Below are 19,577 nucleotides of genomic sequence, written 5' to 3' on the forward strand. Positions count from 1 at the left end.
ATAAGTCAATATTTATTTGGTGACCTGAGTTTCATTTTAGTAACAAACTCCATCGAGGCTGAGGAGTGTGTGTGGAAGTACAGAGGGGAGGGGAAGGGGATTGTGAAGCAGGGAGTATTAATCCTGGATCAAACAGTTTGTTTATGAAGTGACTCCTGATCACCACCTGCCTGTTTTGTTCATGAATCTGTTGTTTTGTGTCTTGCAGTGGTGTCACTGAAGGGCCAGCTGTTATTGCTGTGAGAGATCAAGAGCTCCTTCCAACTGCATCTCCTGTGTCATCTGCAAAAACACCAATTACAGTGAGTTTCTCCTACACACACTCTTGTTTTCTCCAGTGAGGATTTGTTAACTGGAATCTGTGATAATTATATTTGTCTATATTTATACTTTGTCAGTTCACTTACTACAGCAAAAAGCTTTAATTTACGAATCCCAGGCCACGTGGATACACGCACCTCCCACTCCCCAAAAGTGCATACTGGAAGCTCATCATTGCAAACTCTTCTGGCCACCTCCATACCTTGTAGGGGGGATGATCAAAGACTATGTGCTTTGAGTGGGTGTTCTGGTTATTCATCCAATAACCAAGTTGAGAGTTGAACAAAATATTTTGTTCCTGAGAATGGCTTCAAAAAGAAAAACTTATTTAAATAAAAAGAGGAAAGAAAAGTATGGGTTGGGCAAAGAAGATTAACCTTCCTTACTCGTTGAGTGTGCCAGAAGCAAACACATCATACCTGTGTGGATCTAGTCACAGCAGTGGTAGGTGAAAAGAGAGGGTGACTCAATGCTGGAATGTTCCTGAGTCTATTCCTAGATACACTCTTGAAATGAGATAGTGGACTTTTCTCAGCAGTGTAAGAAAGGGACCTAATTCAGTGCTGTTTGGATACCAGATGAAAACTCCTGAAAATCCTCATTCCCTCTTTTAGCTTCTGCCTAAAGGAAATGCAGTGAAGGAAATGCTTCCCTACTCCTGGCAGCTGTCTGTGAATGTCCCTGTAACTTGCCTATGTTTCCTCTGCCCATAACTCAGTAAAACACACTCAGGTGATTTTAGTCTTTTAATATTTTGCACCTTTTAAAACAGTTGCGTAACAATTGCTTGCAAAGCCATCTCTGGTTTTCAGACAACTATTTACCTCGTTGGATTCTGCACAGGGCATACCCAACTCACATATTCAGCTCTCCCATCTGCAAGACTGGAAGGGTAGGAGCACATCTATGCGTGTGCAAATGTTTGCTTTGATGAAAACTTGAGGACTAAATGAACAAAAAAAACCCTGTAAGTGGTTAAGGAAAATGCCCCTCAAATCTGTTGAAAGCTTATAAGAGATGATTTTGGCACGATGTGTATCTCTAGCCTATGTCAGTGTTGTGGATGCATAAATTATACATGACTCGTAAAATAAAAAAGGTTGCTTCTAGGGAGCTGTTGTGTTTTGCCTGGAAGGATGGAGCCAGCGTGCAACATATGTAGAGAATATTACCTGTCAGAAATTGAATATTGAGTGAAAGTAATCGTTTTAATCAAGAGTGGTTAAAAGTGAGGCCGAGTTGAAGGGAAAAACAACTGCTCATCTGGAAGACCGCTTCCAGAGCTGCAGACATGCCCTGAGATGTGTAGTTTCTGTATTAGGAATATTGATCAGGGCCATGGTTGTACCTTGCATTACCACTGTTCTTCCTGATAATTGCAATCGAGATTTCTTAACTCTTTGAATTCCGCTCCTTCCTCTGTAACCAAGTACGAAGCACTTGGTGCTGGTGTGATGGAGATGTCACCATCGTATGAGGTGCTTAGCTTGGCCCTTCCTTCCTTCTGTTTTAATATTGTGCAGAAGTAACTGGTTTAATCACAAAAAAGCTAAGGAGCTGTGGAGAGATCAGTCTCTGTACTCTCCTCTGAGGTCCTCTAGTAAACCTGTGAGCGAGCTTTGCCGCTGTTGAAGGTAGTGTGATCTTGTCACAGAACTTGGCTATGGTACCCTGTCCTGTCCTCCCCCAGGCCTTTCCCCTGTTAAACACTCATATACTTGAACCTGTCTGCAGACATTTTCCCTGATGGATGGATGGATGGATGGGTGAATCTTACTGTGGACCATGAATTTTAGCTGCATAAAATAAAGGAAGGAGAAGGGATTTAAGTGAGATGTTCCTGTATCAGCTGATGGACAACACTGCTCAAAGGAGCAGCTTGTTGGTGTGTGGACAGATACTTGGCAGAATCTATTGATTCTACTGAGGCAAAGACATTTTGGTTTATATTAATTAGTATTCCTGACAAATCATTTGTAGTGATTGTGGGTGTTTTCTTAAGAGTCACTGTACAGGCTTGTCACTGGGAGCAGTGACTGTGTGCACAATCTGAAATACACTGAGCTGAGTGTAAAGGAACTGTAGACTTTGTGTTTCTGCAAAGAAAAAATCCTAGGCTGTTTTTTTGAATTTTTCTGCTTTCAGATCAAAAGTGGGATTGTTTCCATGCACTTAAGTCTGCTTTCTATTTCTCCTGAGTTGATGTCTGTTCCCTTCTGATTGTTTACAGTGCCCTGGGAAAGCTGAATCCCTGTGGAACCTGGGTAAGCCACCTCCACTTGGATCTGCTAAAACTAGCTGGCAACAAAGGATGAGGTTGGAGATTAGTGATGTCAAACACCTTTTGTGTGCTACAGCATTTGGCTACTGCACCCGTGAGAAGGCAGGAGTCTACAGTTGCACTTGCTTGAGCAAAGCTCTGAGCAGAGCAGGTCATCCGTGGTGCAATGCTGGATGCAGAGTGGATGCTGGAGCCCTGCCGATGCAGTTGCTTTCTTGACCCACACCACCCTGCACTTTCTACTCTGACTTGCTTGTTCTTTGGCTGAGCCACCAGACTTTCGGAGGAAGCGGCACAAATATGTGCAGGTGGATGCGCCCGTTGGAAGAATGGTCTGGTAGCTGATTTAGAGCACTGCAAGTCCAGTTTCAGCTACCTGATCCACTTGCAGATTCCCTCTGAGAATTCAGAGTAGTATCAGTATATCAGTAGTATGATAGAGAGCTCTGTGCTAGTTTTCTGTCTGTAAAGGGCACTTCCACCTTGGATAGGAACTGATGGTAAACAGAACGTCTTTCTCTAACATTTCTGTGCGGCCTGGATAGTATTCCTGAAGTCTTTTTAGCAGTCAAAATGAGATGATGAGTAATGTGTATGGATAGGGAATGTAGGGTTGTATACCATGACAGTGAGATCCCAGTATCCACCATCCCACTCTGATCACTGAGTGTGTCTCACCTCTCTGAGTGACAGTGCTTTCATGGACCTGGGACACCAGAGGCTACAGACAACTTGGGTTCACATTCCTCACCTGGGATTTCAGTAGCAAGTGCTACTTTGTTCCCTCATATGGTTTTGCCTTGTTGTAGTCACATCTGCTCAACTTATCTGGACTGCCTATTGCATATTGGCTTTCAACATGTACTTTAGGGTCACAGAAAAGTCTTTTACCTTGCTTTCCAAATGTCACCAGGCGAAGTTCTTTTCAGAACCTGGCTATTTCATGGCTGCACAGCCTACCTCAAAACAGTTACTGTCCCTGGTGTGTCAATGAAAAAGACCTTGGTAGGACTGACAGCTATAAAACATTCCCTCTGAAGTCTGAGATGAAAGTGAGACATTTCCTTTCTCCTTTCAGAGGACTCATCTGCTGTAAGAGGAGGGAGATGGTTTTCTTTCTAAAAATGTAACTCATATCAGGTATCATAGCAGTGTCTATAGCGCTGCACAGCAGCATGTTCTGATGCCTCATGCTATGGGAAACTGGGAATGAAAGGCGACTCTGCCAAGAGGCTTCTGTGTGCACTGATGGGATGGTGCATGTGACTCTTATGGCATTACCCGAAGCTCACTGGTGATACAGGTGAAGAGGCATAGGGTAGAATCAAGTTTGAGTTCAAATATTCAGATTGCAAGGATCAACCTTGCAAAGATCAACCCTGGGGTTGATCTTCTTGCTTGCTAATGGCATAGCATAGGGAACAGAATAAAGAGGTTTTTGGCTTTGCACTGCAAATACATAAGCCGACCTTGCTTTGGCTCCCAGCCCAGGGTGAAAAGGATGGCTGATCACCCTGCTCTTTCAGTGTTGGCAGCTATTGCTGTCAGGGACAGATGTGGCTTGGGTCTAAGACAGAGATAACAGTGTGAATGCTTCTTGCTGGAAAGGTAGATTTTTAGGAGATAATGCAGTTTATCTGTTGTACAGTAAAGGGAAACAAGAAATGTTTTTGTGTTCTCTTGGTGCATTTTTCTTTTTCTTTTTTTTTTCATATTAATTCTCCTGATGCAAGAAGATTGCTCATATATTCTAGTACTTAGCAGTCATAGACTGTATCCTCAGTTCATCCAGTCTCATAAACCATCCCTCCCATGCCAAAACCAGTTACCTTACGAGCATGAAAGCAGGCCGTTCTGGGATACCACTGGCTCTGCAGATGTAAGTCTGTGTGTTTGATCCTTATGAAAATGTTTTGAAAAGCTGGACAAGAAAACACTGTAGGAATTTGGTGGGCAGATTAGCTGCATTCCTGTTTCAGGCTGTTTATTCATAGCTTTAACTTTTTTAAGGCAAAAGGAGGCTATTTTTAGCTTGCTTTTTTTCCCCTCCATATTAACCCAAACAAATTTCCCTCTTGAAGGGGAGGGTGGAGTTGGAAGGAAGGAAGGGTGGAATTGAAACTGCTTTATTAAGTCACTTTAAAGATCACTAACACACGATTTTGTTTTCACACTACAGCTTTGAGTCTCTTCAGACTTTCTGAAAAGGGGAAGCTTTGTGTACAGAGCGGGAGAGTGAGAGCCTCTGAGACAATGAAGTGGTTATGGAAAGCTTATGACTTTTGCTTAGGGTGAACTGTCAGGAGGGTAACCTGGCTCTCCTGAGTCCCAGTATCTATGTTTTGATGGTTTTATGGTAAGCTGGTTCTGAAGCAGAGAGAGCGAGAGCAACTCAAACAGCTTCTTTACTAGGCTGATGTGACTTTGGCTTTAACTTTCACATGGTTACTGAGTTAGGTGTGCTGCAGAAAGGGTGGCTGAATCCAGGGCCTGTGGATGTAGTCTGTTAGAAAGAAGGATACATACTTCAAACTTTGAGATTGACTGATAATCTGAGGAGCCAGTGCTGCCTGGCCACTGCAGAGCACTGCTGCTTTTTGAATCTCTTGTGCTTCGATGTTGGTTCTTCAGTACCTGTTAGTTTTCCCTCTCCCTGTTGATAATATCTGAAGGATCTTGAAAATGGAACATCTGTGAAGTCCACCTCTGGTGGTGGAGTGTAGAGCTGCTCGTGCTGTCCTGTCTGACTGACAGGTTACTCAAGATTAGATCCTAAATTACCTCTTCTTGCCATGTGTTCCTCCTGCTGTGTTTTCTCATGAACTATTGGAGAAGTGATTAAAAACAATGCTAATATTTGCACCTAAAGAAAGTAAAAACTTTTCTGGTTTAGAAATATACAGAAAAAACCCCATGAAACACATAAATATTTCTCTTCCAATAATAACTGGTTACCGAGTTATTGAACTCCATGTATGAGCTCAGAGCTGGAAAGGACAACCTGACTTTCCAAGCCTCAGTCCTGGGAAGACTCCCTGCTGCTGATGCATCAGCATGGGGCAGGAGCCATTTCTGTGGACTCCCAGGTTCTCTCTGTATCTGCTTTCTTCTCCTCTTCCACTTCTCCCACTGGGAGGCTGCTCCAGATCCCAGCTACTTCACATTCAGATTTCTCTGACCTCCAGCTGAGAAGCGTTCCTGGTTGGTATATCTCCCTTCTCTACCAAGCAAATCCTATGCTTTAAATGTCTGTTCTCATTTCTTGCAGCTCCTCTCCTCAAGTGTATTTGCAGGCAGTGATTCTGTCCTCTATTGTGCTGTGTTTTGCCAGCTTAAATGAGCCAAACTTTCCTGAGATAGGGCTCTTGTTCTTATCAGCACTCTTGTGAACCTGTTCTCAATTCAGTAAATCGTCTTTGAATTTTGCTGTAAGCAGAACTGCTCACGATAAGCCTGTCTGAGAAATGGCTGCTTTCATTAATGCTCATTTCAACATCCAACCATTAACTGTGACTTAAGTGTGGTCATATATGTATTTAAGAAGAATCCTCTGGTCTTGCTTTGAAGACATTAAGTAATGGTGACTCTTTCTGCTCTAGGAGAGTTCTGTCAATGATTAGTTACTTGATGTTTAACTAGGTACCTTAATTTGAATAGGCTGCCTTCAGTCACTGCATCTTGAAATGCCTTTCTTTGTTAGTTTACAGAGGCTTTTATTATCAGAAATATGATTTTTCTTAAAGTGCTCTTATACTTGTAGACTATGTAAAGCAATCAGTTAATTACAATGGTTTGTATTTCAGAAACCAAACACTCATATTCCAAGAAAAAGTCCCTTCTAAGGTATGTTTGAATATCCAAAAATGGCTCATTATCAGCTTCCATCTCCAGATAACACTGGGCATTGCACCAGCAAGAGTATATGCAAAGAATGGAAATAAAGTCCATTATTTATGACCCTCTCTCTGAGATTCCCTAGCTTGTGTGAGAAAAGTGGAACTACTTGGAAATACTTTGCTTCCCCCTGGATTTCTGGCTTCTTTGAAGGTTGTCTTGATCTTTGTGAATAATCTTGGGTTTATACATTTGATTTCATGCCAGCAAACTAAATCTTTCTGTAATGCGCATTCCTTCAGGCTTTGTATATCATGAAGATGAGGGATTTCTCCCACTGTTTGGTGTAGTGCTGTTTTCCTTCTGCTGGCACTGAACACCAGTGGGATGTGGTTGTGAGCAAGGCACAGCCTGCTGTGCCCAGAGTCGGGGTTTGTTACCTGGCTGTGCTGCAGGCACACACTGCCTGTCCGTGAGTGAACTGCACAACCACTCCCTGGATCTGCCTTTAAACTGGGGGCAGTGACACTGTGCCCGGCCCTGCTGAGCTCGTGTATTTCATAAACCCTTCTGTTGACACTCTCTCTCACTGCTTAGCCATTGGGCTTACAGTGACGGTAGCACAGGGCTGCTTGTGGTCCCAAAACCCACCCGAAGGGATGATGTGGCTTAACACCCTCACTGCTGGAAATACTCTTGTTAGGATGCTGGTCAGGGGGGCTGTAGTTTGGGTGATTTTTGTGTGTTTGTGTTTTGTTGTTGTTGTTGTTGTTGTTGTTGTTTTTGTTTGTTTTTGTTTGTTTGTTTTTTATTTTATTTTATTTTATTTTGTTCCTTGTGCTCTCCCGGTCTCTGGTTTTTGTTCCACATTGTCTCTTGTAATATACTCTCATTCAGTGGCTTCTAATGTTTTGGGAACAATCAACTGTTGCCAAACACAAAGTTTCTGGCAGGCTAAGCTCCTTGTTTGTTGTACATCACTGTTCTCGCATTCAGAAGGCAGTAATTTTGCTTATTGGAGAGGCTACACACATCTGTCATGGCCCTGTGAGCCTCTGCTGGGGAACCATTGTGTTATTCTCAGCATAAGTACTGTTTTTCTTCTGCTTCACAGGGCCTTACTCTAAAGTCTTCATTAAAGGTGTAGTAATACAAATACATTTGTCCTAAAGTCAGTTGAGTGAATGCTCTGTCCCTTTTTTAAAAAAAAACAAGTACCAGTGGATATAAGCTGCTTTTTGAATCTTTTAACTGAAATCCTACCTTGAGAAAATGAGTTGTTCTTTCCTTTTCTCTTAGAGTTTTAGTCCAGAGCTAAATGATTTTGGCAAAATACTTCCAGGCATTTAACTTTGATAATCATAATTTTATTTATAATAATTAATAAATCCTTTCACAGTGACAAGCTTTTGCCTTTAGAAAATGCCTGTGAGCCCCTTCTGCTAGATTACACTGTCATTGTATGTATATAATTTATCAGATATATATACGTTAAGAAAATATGTGTCTTTAAGTGCATGCATCTTTGAGATGACAGCCATCCTTGTGCTCTTGGCATCCTTTACATCATTTAGAGTATATCATAAACTCAGCTGTTAAGACAATTTGCCATAAATCCCATTGTCCTTGAATAATTTCACATATTCAATTGTAGTTCAAGTTTTTTTGGGGGGTAGAAAGTGCTCTTCTGCTCTTAAAAGCATTCTTTCCCTGCTCTGTCACAAGTATTGTTAGTTCATTCTGCATTTCTTTTTTAGTCACTTGCTGTAGTCCTTTAAAAGTGCAATTACATAATCCATATAAATTTAGAAAGGGAAAGATGAAGTTCTCTACACATGTTTAGGGTTTTTTTTTTTTTTTTTTTTCATCCTCTGTGGAAGCTAGGAAAAATTCAGGGTAGTGTTCTGGAAAGTAATTAGCATTTGAAATGGAAGTTAAGATTGGACAATTTCTCACGTGTCCTGGTGGAGATGACAGACGTAATCTCTCAGTTTTAATAAATCATTGTTTTGAGTCCTGAAGCAGCTTCCCTACAGCTATTCTTGACTTGTTGAAGGAGAGAAGGTCATTGTCTGGTTTACTCTGAATTGAGAGGTTAGCCCAGACCTCTGTATTTAAGCTAGAATGGGGCCAAGCAAGCAGTCTCTGCTTTGGAATTTGGTGAATAAGGCTGATTTTATTTGTTTGTACCACAGCGTGTTCACAAGCCCCAAATGGCGGCTTCTGCTATGTAAACACCTTACAACTACAGGACAAGGAAATGGTCCCTGATCAGAGGTTTCAGCCTATATGGAATAATTGACAGCTGCATTAGTAAATGCTCTTGCCTGAATGGAGACTTCATCCTCTCTGTGCCTAAACCTTCCAGGTGGAGGGAACCCAGAGTTTGTACTACAGGCTGGTGAGAGCTGTACTTCATGCATACACAGTGCAGTTGCTCTATCTAAAGCTTCCCAAGTGCGAAACTTGGGAAACATCCTTGTGCACAGGCTGTTTCTCTTCCTGAGCAGCATGTAGAGAAAGACAGTGACCAGCAGTGGACTGCTGGTGTCCTGGTGAAGGTGACCCAGTCCTGCCTGTGCTTTTCGAGGAGAACTCCTTGCAAGTAAGCAGGGAGAGGAGCTGTGGGCTTGTGTGGATTGTTCTTGCGATATGCTCCTAGCCATCTGTGTTATGGGATGAAGCAGCACCTGTCAGGAGAGAGGTAAGGGAACAGCTTAGGATTCCACTTCTGTTAGGGGTGGTCAGTTAGGGCTTTATGAGCTGTTCTGCCAGGCTATATATTTGGACATTAGTGGTCTGCATCATTAAGTTCTATTTAAGGACTCATTTGCCTTGTCCACTACTAAAAAAAAGAAAAAAAAGTTGTTTTAACAGAAATCTGGGACTTATCAACCCCTCTGGAAGTTGCATTTAAACCCAAGACTAGGAACTGAGGGACAGCTCTATTGACATTAATCTAAGGGGAATTATTTGATAAAACTGTCATTCTTGTGAATTCCACTATGATGCTTTTGAGCATTACTAAGTCCTGTTTATATCAATCTGTAGGCTCAGGAATACTGTTGCTTCCACTTGCATTTTCCTTGCATTTAAAAGGCTATCTCTGCAACTATGGGGGCTGTATTTTGATCTGTTTTAATTGGTACCACAGACTGTACAGAAGCCTGGGACTTGTATTTGTGTTCTCCAGAGCAAGATTTCCACACAGTAAATCAATAGTGAGAAGAAAGTGGATTAATTTCTGCAAACTCCACGTGTGTACTTGAGTCTCATCTCTGCAGACATTTTAATGCATGGTGAAATGAGTCCACCATTAGCTTCAGATGCCTGCAGACTAGCTGCCTGCATCTGAGAGAGTTATAGGAACTCTCCTTCCAGACAGGAAAGGGAGAGAGATATTTTAGGACATAGTTCATCTGACCCTGTTTTAGCCAACTGCTTTAGAAAGAGATGAATCCTGCCCTGCAGGTGACGCTTTCTCTCCACTGACTGTAGTGTCAGATGTAGATCTTAACATTTGCTCAGATGAATCCCGTATGAAATATTTCCAGTTTTAAATGTAACTGATCAGACGTTTTCAATAAAGTGCAGTCCCCAACCAGCAAACATGTCCCGGTACCAAGGGAGCCAGTTGTGTGCTATAACTTTTTCTGCTTTTATTCTCCAGCTCTTTATCTAGCAAATGAAAATTATTCCATTATGACAGCAACACTGGCCTTTAGAAAGCTCCTTTTATCTACACAAATACTTTCTGTGGTATTTTTCCACTTTTGCTTATCCATCTTAGAGCTGGATTAACTTCAGAAAGACCTTGTATGGAACTCTGAGGCACATTTATTTCTTTGACCAGTAAATCAGTATTATAGTTTCCTGGGGCCTGGAAAAGAGGGTATTATTATGGAGTTATACTAAGTCCACTTTCCTGAATGCTGAATTTCCAAGGAAAAGATATAAATCTCTTCTGTGAAGGAAAAGAAGCTATATGAAACAGACTTCAGGGGCCTTATTCTCTTTGTGTTTATGCTTGCTTGCCTTTTTTTTCTACCTCCCTCTGTTTCCTCAGGTGCTGCAGTATATTACTTAATCTCCTTTAAGGTAGGTATAGCTTCTTTGTCACTCTGTGGAACACATTGGTATTCAGAAGAGCTTTTTCCCGTGTCAGAGCCAATATTTTGTTTCTTTGTAACCCTAACCTTCTTGGAACTCTCCAGCTAATATTTTTCTTTTCTTCTGTCTTTTATTGACTGTGGTACACTGAGTATTGCTTCCCTCCCCAGTAACTTTTTGAGTTTTATTCGTGACTAAATACATCCATTTTATGAAGCAATGAAACGTATTTAGAGGAAAGCGAAGCTGGTTGCAGGGGCTTGATGGAAGTGACAATAGAAAGCACAGACTCTCCAGTCATGTTTGTTGTACAGATGAGGTCTAGCAGAGAGGCACAAATTCTGGGGCTCTACAGGATCCTTCTGGCTGTGTGCACATGTTCCCTTCTGCAGTGCCTCTGGGAAGAGCCGTGCTGAGGCTAGCTGGAAAGGTGAGCAGAGAGGGTGGTAAAATGGGATTCCATTCTCCCTGCTCATGCTAGAGGAGTGGAAATCCCAGTACTTGGCACCTCTGCATCTCTTCCCCACCATTCTTTGTCTGCTTGAATTGCAAACTGCTTCAAGAAGAAACTTGCATCCTGCAATGCCAGTGCATAAGACAGTGCATGGAGACTTGCATCTGCCCTCTGCCCCCCTCCCCCTTTTTTCCTTTCACTTTATGTTCTACAGTCATTTTAAGAGACACTGTTGGAGTTCCAGTAACTGAATCTAGTTTTCATGTTACTTTTCTCCCCTCCTCTCATCACCTTAGTCATATAGTCTTGACACAGTCTTACTGTGTGCATGTTTTAGAAGGCTATGAATTTGTTCACGTGGCATGCAAGGGAGGAAGGGTGACTTACCTGCATTGTGCTCATGTGTGGAAGCCCTTGAATCATTTCTGCCAGGATCTTCTCGTCCACAGCAGATTTTTGGATCACAGACATTTATGGGCCATATTAGGCTGTGCAGGAGCACCTGGGTAGTTTGCTGGGGTGGAGAGGGGATCTCACCAGCTGCTTCAGCTGCTTTGGTTCTGGTCTCCATCCCCTGAAGTTCCAGGGAGATAATACATTGGGTTGCCAAGGTATTGTGGTACTGAGGGATTAAGAAAAGTGGACATCTGATTGTGGCTGTAAGGAGAACCTCCCCGAGTCCCCCGAATATTATTCCAGAACCCCCTTGATTTTGTCATAGATCAAATGTGATTGTAGCTTCTCTGGTTTCATGTCACATGCACAGGGCCTGGATGAAATGTTGGCCTGTGATTCAGGGTTGCAGACACTATTTTAAAGTGTCTGTTCTGGCATCTCACTAGCAGAGTTTTCTTGTTCACAGCTGGTCTCTTAAAGGGTACAGCTAGCTTGTCATATTTAGGGCCACCAAGTCACCGGTTCAGTGAGCCAGTGTTGTTGGTTTTTTGCAGTGAAGTACATTCAAATAACATTTATTTTTCAGTAATCTACATTTTGATAACTCTCAGCCTTCTCTATAATGTGTAGATAATCTAGTCTCAGTTTTATACCTTGTTGTTGGTGCTCTCCCAGCCTTACAAGAATGTTGTCCAACCAAAACTGGAAATGGTCTCACATTGTCACTAGTAAGCTGTTCAGAAACTCTTGATTCTCTGTTTTGAAAGTGCTGTAAATCTCTAGTTCATAGATGACAAATCTGGCCACCTAAGCAAATAAACAAAAACACTCAACACACCATTATTTTTCAAGACGAGGTAAAGCTCTGACAGGAATAGAGCAGTAGGAGAGAGTTGGCGGTGGGGAAATCTGACAAGTTAATTTATTTTTGGTGTTTTAATTGGATAGGTTGGGAGACAGAGAAAGAAAAGATGGTGCAGGAGACAAGTCATGGAGTCCTGGGAAAAGGGAGCAGGGAAAGAACTGTAAACATGACCAGCAAAATAATCTACTTTGTGTGCAAAGTCCATTTAAATGTAAATTACCCAAAGTGATTTTTAGTGGAATATTTTATCAGCACAGTGTAGAAAGACAGAACTCTCTTCCTTCTCCCTTGTTTAAATATGTGATGCAGACAGCTATAGGGAGATATAAACATCCCCCATCTCTCTACCTACTCACACCCACTTCTTTCCTTTAGGCTTCTTGGAGCTCTTCCCTGCAGCAATGCTTCCAGGTAGTGACAGTTTGGATGTTCACTTCAGTCACCAGAGGCCTGTCAGGGCCAATTAGCATCCTAATGACTGGCATGTACTATCTTGATAACATTCAGTCTCTGCTCTGTACCAGGGGACCTCGCCTCTTAAGAACCCACCTTGTCTCATCTGGCCCTTACTGGTCATATAAACCTGTTTAAAAAAAAAAGGGGAAAGAAGAAAAAAATTTCCATTTCATCTTGTCTTCTGAGTCTCGGGGGATTCAAGCACAGAACAAATATCCTGTCCTTTCCTTTGCTGGAAGTGATGAATCTTGGCTTTAGGGAGGGGACTTAAATCAAGCTGCTGCTCGTACAGGTACTGAGGACTTTGGGCCAAAGCTTCAACTGAGACTAAGTAAAGCAGTACTTGTTCCTTGTACGAGCAATCAAAGACCCAGCCACATAGTCTTTAAATACTGAGTACCTGGCCGGTATGAGGACTAAAGTGGTACTTTTCTGAAATTACTGCTACCTGTTGTTTGGTGGTTTGCTGCAAAATCCACTCCACAAGCATCTGCTGTCAAAACTATGCTTCTGTTGTTCAATCAAACCAGAGCTGAATGCTGGGCAGAGTCCTTTTCTGTAGCACGGTCCAGGGCATGAAGATGAGGAAACTTAGGGAAAGTTTCACTGCTACTCAAGGAGATTGGAACATAGTGAAGTGTCCAGGGTGTAAACGTGTCACTCAGCACCCTTTATCAGTGTGGAGATTCTTGAGGCTTGTCATAAGCTGTGCCAGGCTGGAGCAGGAACGTATCCTCTGGTAGTGGCAGAGTTAAATGCTGCAGTTTTAAATCCCCCCATTTTGGTGCTGTGTTTTATTGTTCGGTGACAACGTGCTTTCAGGAGAAACTCATGCATCTATCCTGATTTTTAGCCGTAAAAGTCAGTGTTCCTTCTTGTTAGTATGGCATTGCTGTCTAATCCTGCCATGTCCTAGCTCTTCCGTGGCTTTAATGATGTGCTGTGATGCCAGGGCCAGCTGGTTGGCACAGCCACACTGGGTCATCTGAGGGAGAGGTCATCAGTTTAATGGTCTTTAAGAGGAGCCAAATCACCTGCGATGCTGAAACAGGCCAAGGAGCGGCTGAAGGGCACTGTGTTACCATGGCTGAACTGAAGCTGCAGCAGAGAGGATTTCAATTTATGGGGCGTGGAGGCGGCACCTTTCACTGATTGTGTAAGAACCCTTACATTGTGTTACTTGAAATGGCATTGCTAAGATGCTGAAGACAAAAGAAGCCTTTCCTGTAAGGAACAGCAAATCCCAAGTATGAACTCTGGAGAGCGAGTGAGCAAGAACTACTATTTTTAAGGTCATAACTATTCTTAAAACACACACACACACACAAAAAATAGCCCTGCCATCCCCCAGCCCAGCCTGTGAGGCTGAAAGACAGCACAGTAACATATCCACATGATACATAAGTTATTTTTAACCTTGCTGTGAGAATTCTGGCTTTTCCTGAATTTTTTGAATGGCGTTTGCATTTACTATCAGAAGGCTGTCATACTGCTATCATGACTCTTTCAGTTCCAAACTTAATGTTTTGACATGATCTTCTGCAATGTCCCAAGAACTTGATGGCTAAGAAGGCTGCAGATACATAGACAGAAGCACTGTGTTTGTTCAAGTACTTGCCTGTGCCTCTTGTCTCTTCTGGACGTGTCACCAGAAGACACAAACCTGTGTCCTGGAGCACTTTTTTCGTAAGTGCCACTTTGAATGTCATGGTATCTGTTACAATCTGGTTTGTATGCAGCGAGCCTGTTCTCATTGTGCATGAGGTGCAGTAAATCAGCAAGGCTGATTTACTGTGTGCACACAACGTACCCGACAAGAAGCCCTCCTAAAATGGTCCAATGATTTGAACTCTGCCTCTTGTGTTCTCTTATGGGTGTGATTTAGTTTGTAGACACCTCTGAGGCTGAAGCCCTCTGTCCCTCTCTTGTGGTCCCTAAGCATCCCCTAATCTGACATTCTAGGCTTCTCAAAGTCATAATGTGCTACTTTCCCCAGGTCATATTGCATTAAGCCTACTCAGGGTCACACTTAGCTTTTCTTTACAAACACGAAGGCCAAAAAATTAAAATAAAACATAGCCTACAATAACAGAGCGATTATTATATAATGATCTCTCTTGAGAAGCTTAGGTGATTATTGAAGTGTCAGGTATAGATGAAATGGGGAGAGTTGGCAGAGTTGATGTAAAAGATGGATAATAACAGGGCAGTTTTTCCCACATTAGTCTAACATGGGAAAATAGCTCTAGGCCTAATCCTGGCCTAGAGCTATTCTGCTTCTCCCTTCAGAGTAAAGAAGTAGCTAGCTCTCTGTGGCCTGTTTAACAAGTGGGTATTTTCCTGCTGCTTTCCAAAATGTGTATGAGAAGAGGGCATGTAAGCTCCCAGGCAAGGGTTCAAGTGTTCTGATACAGATTTTGGCAACTATGCACATATATCACTTGAAAGCCAGAGACTGGTTAGTTGTCCATGCTGCAGAGAAGGGCAGAGCCATAGCCTGAGCCAGTCCTCCTGGACTGGTAGAGCTTCAGAGCTATCCAGTTTCTTAAGACTGAAGCCAGAGGCTGAGAGTTTGGGATTCAGGGCTGAGGCTCAAGGATGATCCCCAACTACTCAGGAAAACATAAATCTCATTGGTGTGACTATGGACTATTTTGGCCAAAAATCATTGAGGTCTCTGACTCCCACTGATCTCGAGAGGATTAGGTGCCTACGTGACTTTTTATATCAAAAGTACCTGCTTTAGTTCTTCTTTTGCAAAATCAGTAAAATAGTACCTCTTCTTTTTACCTCCTAGTCTGACTGTGTAAAGATGCCAGGGATTTATCCTGAGAATTTGTTTTTAAAACAGTGGGGACATGCTCTCAGTTGGGGCTCTCACCACGGAGCAATCATTGCTTTATGTCAGGATACAGAGCTGTCACTTACAGGTTTCTACTGAAGCACATAGTAAAGTCAGAGTCTGCAGCTCCAGTAACGTGTGGGCAAATCAATAATCTGAGCACTTGGTGGTTTTCTGTAGTGTAGGACAATTCCCAGAGATTAATGTAAACCTAAGAGCCTTTGTACTGGAAGCAAACCACAGGACTGTGATTGCATTAGACATTTCAAATGGCTGTGTAAAGACTCTGCAACTACATATTTTTGAAACGCATTTATTCTTGGTGCAGCTTAGATCCTAGCTCAGTGATGAATTACTTTAAACTTCAAAATGAACTCCTTGTCCTGGTGTCAGGATGGATTGTAATCTTAAAGGTGACTCGTAAGAGAAAACAAATATTTTGTTTTTTGCTTGTGAATTTTTCCATCATAGGATGGGTAAAAGGAACACAAAGAGCAGATACTTCTTGTGAGAGTCAGTGATGGCTGAAGGACTACTAAAATAAAAAGCATTTCCAAATATCAGATCCATGTAGTTCTTTGAGACTTGTAAAATTTGCTTCTGAATCATGTTCCTTTTCTTCCATGTCCACTCTGGGGTAAAACCCTTATATTTGTTTCAGAGTTTCAGTGTTCTTTCCAGGTAAGGTACAGGAGTTTGCAGTCTCTATTCCCAGGACCCTTGTGGAGGAGACTTGCGGTTGGCTTTGCTAGGTACGAAAAGCTGGCTGCTGAAGAGGTGGGAAATGGAAAGGTTAGGGTTAAATTTAAAATTTCTCTTCATTCTTTGGAAGGCAGAAAGCTGCCATCATCTCGCTACTCACAAAACTCATCTTTTTCAGTTGCTCAGGCTGATTTTTAATCCCAGTCATGGTCCATGTTTATTCTGTACAAGTTGTTTTTTTGCCAAGTGACTGATAAAGTCTCGTCCCAGCATCATTACTGTAAATTACACTTAAAAAACACATCACCTGATATGATGGCTAATTTTTGTCCAGAAGAAAAACACCCACCCTAGCATTTATATGTTTTGAAAAACAGACTATGGTGTTTTGCTTGTTTTCCCCTCCACCTCCATGCTTACTGCTTTTTTCCACTGATTCTATATGTGTATTTGAGGGGTTTTCATGAATCTGTGTGGAGTTAACTGGCATACCTTGTGCTTATTAGGATAAATATTTTGTCAGCAATAATACTGAATATCAATAGTGAATCAGTAGCTTGTGCTCATGACTTTTATTGAATTTGTGGGTCAAATCATTCCTAGTGTGGCATCATGGCATGGTATTTAGACAGAGCCTTTTTGGGACTGAAATGTAATCTCTCTGTGCCTTCAACCTTGAGCATATTGCGGGCAGAGCTGTAGTAACAGATGTCTTGGTCCAGCCAGCTGTAAGAGTCCATGGATATATAACTTAAATCTCCTGTGGCTGCAGCAGGTTGGGAGGACATGTGTGAAAAACAACTGTCTCAGCACTTACACTATAACCTGCTTGATTTGCTGTAATTTGCTGATGGATCTGACCCTTTGAGACACATCCCTTGACCAGTCACATCTGTATTGCGTGTCAGGCTCTGGGACTACTGTGGAAACTATCAGTTCTTCAGGGGTTTTGCAAAAAGTAGAACACAGAACTGCATTTGGTTAGGTATGGAGTAAGCAAAAAGTTCCAGTGAGTAGAACTGCTTTTCTGTTAAAATACATTCACGTTCTGGTTTGAGTGTTTTCAGTTGGCTGCAGATTTGTTGTGAAGCAGTGTAATGTGGCCAGCAAGGAGAGGACTTCTGACCTTGGTGTTAGGATCAGTGTACGAGGGGGAGGTCTTTGTGCCAGGGTTCTGCAATAGGATTGGTAGCAGGACTGCCATGCAAACTGCTGTCTGCTGATCTGGGATGACGAGGTGCCAAGATATGGTAGTCAGCTCACTGTGAACAGCAGGAAACATGGTACTTTTTTTCTTCCATTCTTAGGCTTGTTGAGCTGTGTCTCATCCTGACCAGGAACTCATGAGTTTAGAGTTGGATGGACTAATTCCTAAGCTTCGCCCTGTGGAGCCCTGGGTGGCTTGAGAAACAAATGGTGAGCATGGGGGAATAGTGGCCAGAACATGAGCTTTGAGCACTATGCTCTGTTGTTGCAAATTAGATGAAAGTAGGTTGGTTTCTTTTCTGTCCCTGGGAGCGACAACAAAGAATTTTAATATTGTCACTGGCTGCCTGGAAGGCAGCTGTGCCCTTCTGGTCCATTGTGGCTGGCTGACTGTGAGCTCAGACAGTACTTAAAATGCAATCCTCCCAGGATTTCCAGAGTTAAGGCACCGGGGCACAGTTCTACAACAGTGGTGATCTGCAAAATGTCTAGTTGTGCAGTTCATTCTGGTCTGTGTTGCTCCTGAGACAGTTCATTGTCTGTCATGTTTTTCCCCTGTTCCAAGAATGTGGTTACAAATACTGTATTTCTGGCTTATTACTTTGAACACTTTTTCTGCCACCTCACCGGGCTTCCTTTTCTACCACCCAAATGCAAAACACTCATCTTTGTTGTCAGCTCTTCACAGCCTACCCCTTCCCTGTGTATCTTGTCCAGTGCAGCACTGAGACATCACCCCCATCTGCTCTGTTAAACCTAGAGTGTTCATTTGTCATGCATTTCTAAAAAAACTCCTTCATATATATTCTTCCATGTCACATCTGGCATCTAAGAGCAGTCCTAGTTAAAGGTCAGCGAAGCTGACAACTTTTCTCATTCTCAAGTCTTCCCTTAGCACTCTCCTGTGCCAGCAACAAGCTGGAAGATGATGAGACAGATGCTGCACAGGGAGTACCTGCAAAGCCAGCTCCAGGCATGGCCCTGGAAGTGGTTGCTCAAGGGAGAAGCTGCTGAGTGTGGCAGAACTGTCCACATTCCCCTTTCTTTGCCCCTATCAGTACTCTGTTGCTGCCCAGGAAGGAGGGCATGTGGAGGGTGGGAGAGCACTGCCTGCCAGGGCTGGTGTGGTCCCTGCTGAGCCGCTCTGCTTCTGTTCCTCCAGCAGCAGCCTCTGCTCAGCGCTCCTCAGCCTTCAGTAATGGGTGCCCTCCTAAGAAGCTTTGAGCTGGGGGGTGATGCCTTTGTGACAGGCTCCTTTACATGTCTCCCTCACAGCTGGGTGAAACTCCTGGGAACTTGGATGAGGAGCCCTTTAGGGCAGGGGCAATGTCCCCCTAACTGTGTGCCCAGTTATGGTGCAGGCATCTCATCTTTGTTAAGAGACTTAGCAAAATATGCAGGAACTCTGAAGTGTTGCCGTGGTTTAGATGCTCAGCAATTCCTTCAGTACTTCCACTGCTGGTCACTAAATGCTGGATTAAGCCCTGTCTTTCTCTCTTGACATGAAAAAGCACAATGAAATTTAAATTTCTCATAAGAGGGAGCGTGCATTCCCTTGTCAGTGAGAGAAATAGTGCCAGCTGTGATTTCAGTACTAACAACAACCAAAGCCTCCCAAAAAGAGAATTCTTTTCCTTTCCACTCCCTTGGTAGACAATTTTATGGGCTTATTTTTGTCTCATTATGTTCTCTGTGCCTCAGTTGTTTGTATACTTTATAAAGACTCTAAAGTAGAATTATTGAATAAACTCCGCAGTGTTGAATCTATGTGTTTCTCATGTCTGGCTTCACATGGAATTTCTTTTTTTAGTCTTTGTTTGTAGGACACCATATATTGTACCCCCTCCCAGTGCTTGTGCTCCCCTAGAAGAGCTAGAATCCACATCTAATGCTTTTTGTTTAGCTGACTGTAATTCTCTTCTAACCTTGGAAATATTTTTAGTGTGGCCAAATGATATATCCAGCTCTGTTATCGATGTATGTGCATCACAACTAAGGTTCTGAGTGAGAATCTGCATGGGACTGTGAATCTTTCCATTGATTTTTCCATAGGTTTTGACTGTACCTCTGATTACCTATCCTTCTCAGTGAATCTGTGCTGCTCTGTTTA

General features: G+C 42.7%; 1 protein-coding gene across 1 annotated transcript in view; it reads left to right on the forward strand.

Annotated features, from left to right (window-relative positions):
• The first annotated feature begins 208 nt into the window (after positions 1 to 208).
• The window catches only part of TSPAN4 (tetraspanin 4), a 364,602-nt gene continuing 345,233 nt past the window's right edge, over positions 209 to 19,577 (forward strand). The window contains exon 1 of the mRNA XM_050337173.1: positions 209 to 302. The gene's annotated coding sequence lies outside the window, so the exon portion shown is untranslated. The remainder of the gene's footprint in view (positions 303 to 19,577) is intronic.

The sequence above is a fragment of the Myiozetetes cayanensis genome, unplaced genomic scaffold (genome assembly GCF_022539395.1).
Source record: "Myiozetetes cayanensis isolate MyiCay16 unplaced genomic scaffold, myiCay2020 scf6-25, whole genome shotgun sequence".
Taxonomy (NCBI): Eukaryota; Metazoa; Chordata; class Aves; order Passeriformes; family Tyrannidae; genus Myiozetetes; species Myiozetetes cayanensis.